Genomic DNA, 7,549 nt, shown 5'->3' with positions numbered 1-7,549 from the left:
AGAGGGATTTTTTAACTCTGTGTTTTGAAATGATCTTAAAAATTGGTCTCCATGTGCATGATATTCTCTGCAGAGTGCACCACCTACACCATAGTTGGTGAATCCAAAGGAGATTGTACAACTGGCCTGTAACATCTGTGACCAGTTTTACTTCTCATTATATGGCAAACATTCCTTGTTAAAGTGGATCTGAACTCAAAAAGGGAATATTTGCTATGTTATATGGAACATCTACAAATGTTAATTGTGTCTAAGCCTGTGTACCCTGAAAGATTAACCTTTGACTTGAATTCCTCCTGAAAACTAACAGCACTCTTCCTGGAGTGTGAGCGTTCCTAGGCACTCCTTTGTCTGCAGACTCATAGCTATATATCTGTAGTGTGTGCTCTAAGGAACTGTGGAGATTTGGTAATTTCACTACTGTGCTGCCCAATATGCTCTTCACTGGAGAAGAAGCTGTACCTAAGGACCTGCAGATATGCTTCTTTTCGCTTCTGCTTCACCCATTCTCTGGCTCTGTGCTCTCTGACACCTTTTTTCTGCTGATTGATGATTCCTCCACCAACCATTAGGCCACCAGCCATTAGGGGGTCAGATCTTAGATGAGGAAGGAAAACGTCTGCTCATCTACCAACATTAGGCTTAAGATTCCAATGAAACAATATAATACTTTACATGTGCATTAAATTCCTGCAAAGGAAGCTTTCCTGGACATAACTCTGTATGGTATTTAGGTATAGAGGTTTAAAATAGTTAACTGAGATCCAACAAATATAAACTTTGTCTTAACATTGCTTCACCCAGGTATTGGCTGCTTGCCAAGTGTAGCTTTATACCTTGCATTTAACATGCACTTTCAAAAGTATTGGGACACCCCTCCAAATCATTGAATTCAGGTGTTCTGCAAAATTTCCTTGCTACTAAAGATTCCACGGTCAACTGTTAGTGGTTACATAGTTACATAGTATTTGAGGTTGAATAAAGACACATGTCCATCAAGTCCAACCTATTGTGTGTGTGTGTGTAAAGATCCCCGAGTCATCTCGTTTTTAGGAGTACTTGTACCCCTGTATATTACTGTTTCTCAGGAAATCGTCCAAAAGCCTCTTGAATGATTCCAGACTATTAGCTGAAATCACTGCTTGTGGCAACGAGTTCCAGACCCTAACCGCTCGAACTGAGAAGAATCCCCTTCGCCCCTTGTGTTTGAATTTTTTTTCTACCAGTTTCAGGTGGTGTCCTCTGAGTGGTATTTTAACAAAGTGGAAGCAACTGGGAACAACAGCAACTCAGCCACGAAGTGGTAGGCCATGTAAAATGACAGAGCGGGGTCAGCACATGCTGAAGCCCACAGTGAGCAGAAGTCACCAAATGTCTGCAGAGTCAATAGCTACAGACCTCCAAACTTCGTGTGGCCATCAGATTGGCACACCAACAGTGCATAGAGAGCTTCATGAAATGGGTTTCCATGGCTGAGCAGCTGCATTCAAGCCTCACATCACCGAGTGCATCGGATGCAGTGGTGTAAAGCATGCTGCCACTGGACTCTAGACAAGTGGAGACGTGTTCTCTGGAGTGACAAGTCACGCTTCTCTGGCAATCCAATGGCCATGTCTGGGTTTGGCGGTTGTCAGGAGAATGGAACTTGTCTGGGTGCATTGTGCCAAGTGTTTGGTGGAGGGGGGATTATGGTGTGGGGTTGTTTTTCAGGGGTTGGGCTTGGCCCCTTAGTTCCAGTGAAGGGAACTCTTAAGGCATCAGCATACCAAGGCATTTTGGACAATTTCATGCTCCCAACTTTGTGGGAACAGTTTGGGGATGCCCCCTTCCTGTACCAACATGACTGCAGACCAGTGCACAAAGCAAGGTCCATAAAAGACATGGATGAGCGAGTTTGGGGTGGAGGAATTTGACTGGCCTGCACAGAGTCCTGATCTCAACCCGATAGAACACCTTTGGGATGAATTAGAGCGGAGACTGCGAGCCAGGCACCTAGGGACCCCATAGAGGCTGAGGATGCAGAGATCTGCTCCCCCAGCTTCTTCTCCTAGCTATAAGAGCTGGAGAATGTAAGTAGTGACACCGGAAGTGATGTAATACACATCACTTCTGGGTCCAGTGATCGGAGGAGAGATCAGCGGCAGGAAGCCGCATGCCAGCTAGCCTGCAACAAAACAAATTACCCTAACAGTATGTGTTAAAAGCAGAAGTTTTAGTTGCACAAACCTTTGGCCAAAAATATGTAGAAGCCACACTGCCCCATCAAGGCACCTCTGTAAAGTTTGGTCCTAACTCTTTTTATGAGTCTCCATGTTGGAGCATATTAATGCAGTTGATAAATTAAATGCAGGTGTACCTGGAGGTAGCCTACTCCTCCTCAAAAGATGCAGGGATGCACTGGAGGCCAAGCAATCCAAAATGCACGCTGGGGCCCCCAGTGCGTCCCCACATCAAAAATAGTCAAACTAGAAGCAAATGGCAACTGCATAAATTTATAACCAGCCTTTGTAGCAAGGTGCACATGGGAAGACTTACTACACTACAAAGCACAAAAAGAATCCCCAGCACACTTGCCAGCTACCCTGCAACAAAACAAATTATCCTGTCTAACAGTATGCAATAAAAGCAGAGGTTTTAGTTGCACAAACCTTTGGCCAAAAATATGTAGACGCCACACTGCCCCATCAAGGCAACTCTGTAAAGTGTGGTCCTAACTCTATTTATGAGACCATGGAAGTGTTAAGCACTTTTACTAGGCCTCATTTCGACATGGAAACACCAGACAGCTTAACCAAAAATCAACATTAGAGTGTATTATTATTTTTCAGAGGAAAGCCAACTAAATACTGTACTGACTCCCTGTATAGTATTTCAGCACTTTTAGTAGGCCGCAGTTTTACAGGGAGACACTGCAGGGCATGACTGGCAACTTTGGCCCAGAGGCCAATCGTGCAGCAGATTGGCCCCCTTCCCACTCCCCTCTTGCTCCTCACCTGCCCCTCCAGTTCCTGACCCCGACCCCCTTATCCATTTACATCCCCTTAGCTGCGCTGGATTAGCCATAAACAGGGCTACACTGTTTAGCACCCCAGGCCAGCTACTGGAACCTCACTGTGGTGTGCTAGGTATGGGGCTGGTGGTGCATGTGATTGATCCTGCCAGGTCAGTCCGGTTGCAATCTGGGGTGGAGCCAAGCAGAAAAGCGCAATCAAGGGACAGAGAACAAGACGACAATGGTATCTGTACACATATCAACCCTTTATACCTGCATCCCCAACGAAGCAGAATTGGAGGCTGTTTCTCATTTTCTGAGAATTGACAAAGAGAACGCTATGCCTACCGTGTTTATTTTAGCTTATTTGTGATTTGTACGTGAGAAGAATTTCTTTATGTTTGAGGTTAAGATGTTTCTACAGATTAGGGGGACAGCAATGGGCAGCTCCGCCGCACCATCCTTTGCTAACCTCTTTATGGGCTTTTTGGAGGAGGTGTTTGTATATCCCTCAGAACCAGAGGTCTTGCTGCACTCCTTACCGGAAAATCCAAGAGACCCGTGTGGGTGGGTGCTTGTAGTGACCACGGACGGCACCGTGAATAACACAATTGAATAAATAATGTCACCAGCACTCCATAGTAGTAAATCAATAGTCAATTTAATAACACATTGCCATTCAATGCAAGCGCTTTCGGGGCCTCAGGGGGTCATCAGGCTCAGAATGAAACGAGGGGGGTCATTCTGAGCCTGATGAAGGGGACCCCCTGAGGCCCCAAAAGCGCTTGCATTGAATGGCAATGTGTCATTAAATGGACTATTGCTTTACTACTATGGAGTGCTGGTGACATTATTTCTTCGTTTGTATATTCCTCATGCATGTTCTTGATGCATGTCAAGTTTTGGACCCGATACATTGATGCTTTTTTTACCATTTGGCAGGGAGAAGCTGCCATTTTTTCTACTTGCTAGAACTTTACTTGCTAGGTACATGTGACAAGGACATGTGACCATGCATATCATCTAAGGGGAGGAATATGCCTTTCTCTGACATCTCGTGATTTCCCAGCAATGCTCTGCTGATGTAACCTTCCCAGGATGCAATGCTTGGGCACGATTAAATAATTTATGCCAAAGTGAACCAGGAATTGAAAAAAAAATTAATGTAAGAAGATTTCATATCATCATGTGATTTTTAGCCAAAGGGGGTAAAGGTCCACTTTAACAGTTGCTGGGTGCAATGTAGTCCAAGGATTGAAGTTCTTGTTTAATGTACGCTCTGACAAAGTGTCGGCTCTCTGTCTAAATTCTGTGTGTAAAAAAAGCATATGTAAATAAAAAGTTTAAATTTTTTTGATGATTTTTAATGATTATTTTAAATGATTGTGCTGGGGTTTTTTGTGTGTCTAATTAGTAAAGTAAAGTGTATGTATAGTCTACACATTTTTTGTTGTTTTGGATAAAGAGGGATAGATTCTTTTGCTGTCTGTATCCCCTTAAGAACATTCTCCTTTACTTCATGCCTTGGAAATGCAACAGGGAGTGGAGATTTCTAAAAAGTTAAGGGAAGTCCCTTCTTAAACAGTTGTCACCAGAACACATATCCCCATTGGAAAATATACCTTCACCTCTTAATCTGGAGATGGTACCTCTAACACTTCCCTACTCTATCCAAAAGTAAAAAAAACAAAACAAAGTTTTAGTTATACATACACTTTAAAAATATGTTGTGGTACAAGAACTGTGCCATGTGTATAGTGAGTAGCCTCAGAATCTATTCAACAATTCACCTTTAAAGTAGAATTAAAGTCTTTAGTTTTTTGGCATATATCTACTGCTAGCAAGCCCCATGATTTAAAAAAATAGGCAAATACCTAGATACTTAACAAAAGGGGGGAGATCTAGCCATAAAGGGGGTGGTCAGGTCAAGCGGTCATTAATGGGACGGACAAGTTTGTGTTACAGGTTACATGTTGTGATGCGGATAAATCAGTGTGTATCTCGTGTGTATAACTCCTGTGTATCTCGAAACATTACTCACGTGAGTTGTTTGTCCATGGCAACTATGTAACTTTTTCTAGATGTGATCACATCGTATCCATATAACAGAGTGCTCTCTTAGTTGTGGTCACTTTTTTTATTTGATCTGTCAATTCTGTTCTGTGGCATTATTTTTTGTTATCAGGTTCTGTGACAATTGCACATTGCAATTTCTGACCAGATGTCATTCATTGGTTTGACTGTGTTGTATCTGATGATATATACTAATACTATATGTGGTTAACCCTTCCAACCAGAAGTCTCCAGACAATGTGTGTTATTTTTAACTTGCTGATAGTGAATTGATGATGGTGTTCACATTCTTCCTTTTTGATATTTTTGTACCAATAAATACCTTTTAACGAAATCACGCACAAACTTGTCCGTCCCGTTCCATTAATGACTGCTTGACCTGGCCACCCCCTTTATGGCTAGATCTCCCCCCTTTTGTTTTGTTGCCTATTTGGTCATGGTCCTGGTAGACGGACCCAATACTCTATAAAGGGGCATCACCGCTAGAGGTCGGATCTCCAGGAGAAAAACCAATTTTTTTTTTAAATACCTAAATACTTACCTGTTCCAGTACCGTTCGCTCTGGGCTGAAGAACTCCCGACTCACGAACGGCTGTGAAGGAGGAAGTGTGTGGGTGCATGCGCAGTAGAGCGGAGGGGGAGAAAACACAATGACAGTGAATGGATGCAGCTGGGCAGCCAGGATCACGCACGCCAGACACCGTGGGACACGAGTCTGAGGTGGATCGGAGACCAGCAACAGCGCTGGAGGGACTGTCGGAAATGAGTGATGATCACAGCAAGAGGCGTCAAATAAGGTAAGTGCTTACAGCAGCATGGGGGGAGCTTAATGTCACTTTAAGCCATTTCCACTGCCAGTGCGGCCACCAGTGATGTATTTTGGTTTTGTGCTTTCTTAGGCAAGTCTAAACTCTGGCACCACCCCTTATCTAAATTTGCCTCACCCCTTCCTAAGACATTTTGCGTAGCCTGCACAAATCCCAGAAATGCATTATACAGCAATGCAGAATTATATAAAGCTACATACTCTGTGTGGCTCCAGGGTGGTGGCCTGGTGTCTTCAGGGTCTCAGGAGGGCTGTGCGGGGTCTCATGAGACTGTGCAAGGTCTCAGGTGGGTTGTGCGAGGGCTCAGGAGGGCTGTGCGGTTTCTCAGAAGGGCTTTGCAGGGTTTCAGGTGAGCTGTGTGGGGTCTCACCAGAGCTGTGCAGGGTCTTAGGAGGGCTGTGAGGGGTTTCACCAGGGCTCTGGATGGTCTGGGCGGCATGGTCCCAGAGGAAGGAGATATGAGGCTGGCACTGTAAGCAGGGGGTGGGGTTTGCCTTGTGGTAGATACGGCCCTGGTGGACACACCCTTTGTTCTATGCGTGCCACATTATTTTTCCCCCTGCAGTGCCCCATGCTGCCCCTTGATTTTCCACAATCGTTGCAGCCCCTATGGGCAGAGCATTGGCACACAGAAATTCCTGGCATGTCATTCATTCCATGGCTGGCATCAGCACACCTGGGTACCTGGCATGGAAATTATTCCCAAGCTGACATTACCACACAGTAATTTCTAGGAAGGCACATATACAAAGCTGACATTGCCACACAGCATTCTTTTACATGAAACATATTCTAGGGACTTTAAGACAAAACGAGAGGGGCGCCTTTTCCTAGTGCAGATCAGTTTTAATTTTTCAAGTAAAATGAGGATAGATAAGTGAATGAATACTCACAAGGATGGAAATACACAAGCATTAAGAACAGTGTGGAGACTGAACCGTTCATCTGACAGACTGCTACTAATCCGGTTCGGTCTCCACACTGTTCTTAATGCTTGTGTATTTCCATCCTTGTGAGTATCCATTCACTTATCTATCCTCATTTTACTTGAAAAATAAAAACTGATCTGCACTAGGAAAAGGCGCCCCTCTCTTGTTTTGTCTTACAGTGTCTTCAGTCTCCCTGACTGCATTCGGGCTGCCTCCCGCATAGATGCCAATATATTAACTCTGTCTAAAAGACTATATATGACAACCTCTGGCGCTCCTTGATTTATTACTTATATTCTAGGGACTTGCATCATCACATAGCAGTCCCTGGCACATTTACAACTTTTATTTTCTGTCACAAGATACCATTGCCTAGCAAAGCAATGAGAAATCAAGGTCTGAATATTTGCTCAATAACCTGCAATAATTTTTTTTTTAGTTTAACTTTGAGTAAAGCTATTTTGGTAGTTGCTTGAAGCAAGGGGGTTGCTTTTGGTGGACATTTTTGCTTATTGGAAGAGGGGGAAGATTTTTGCTAGGAAGGAATATTTTGTCTATAACCTGCAATTATTTTCTTTCCAAGATTTAAATGTCTGAAAATGAGCTTAGCGGTTTCAATGATGGAGCAAGCATTACCACCGAATACAATTTATTACAGTCTGTCAGCAGAGAGCTGGCAACAAAGACAGAAAAGCCAAGAAAATGTATTATTTCTGATATACAGAATA

Source organism: Nanorana parkeri, unplaced genomic scaffold (assembly GCF_000935625.1).
Source record: "Nanorana parkeri isolate BGI_ZX_2015 unplaced genomic scaffold, ASM93562v1 scaffold537, whole genome shotgun sequence".
Taxonomy (NCBI): Eukaryota; Metazoa; Chordata; class Amphibia; order Anura; family Dicroglossidae; genus Nanorana; species Nanorana parkeri.
The sequence above is the reverse complement of the archived record's forward strand: the minus strand, read 5'-3'. Positions refer to the sequence as shown.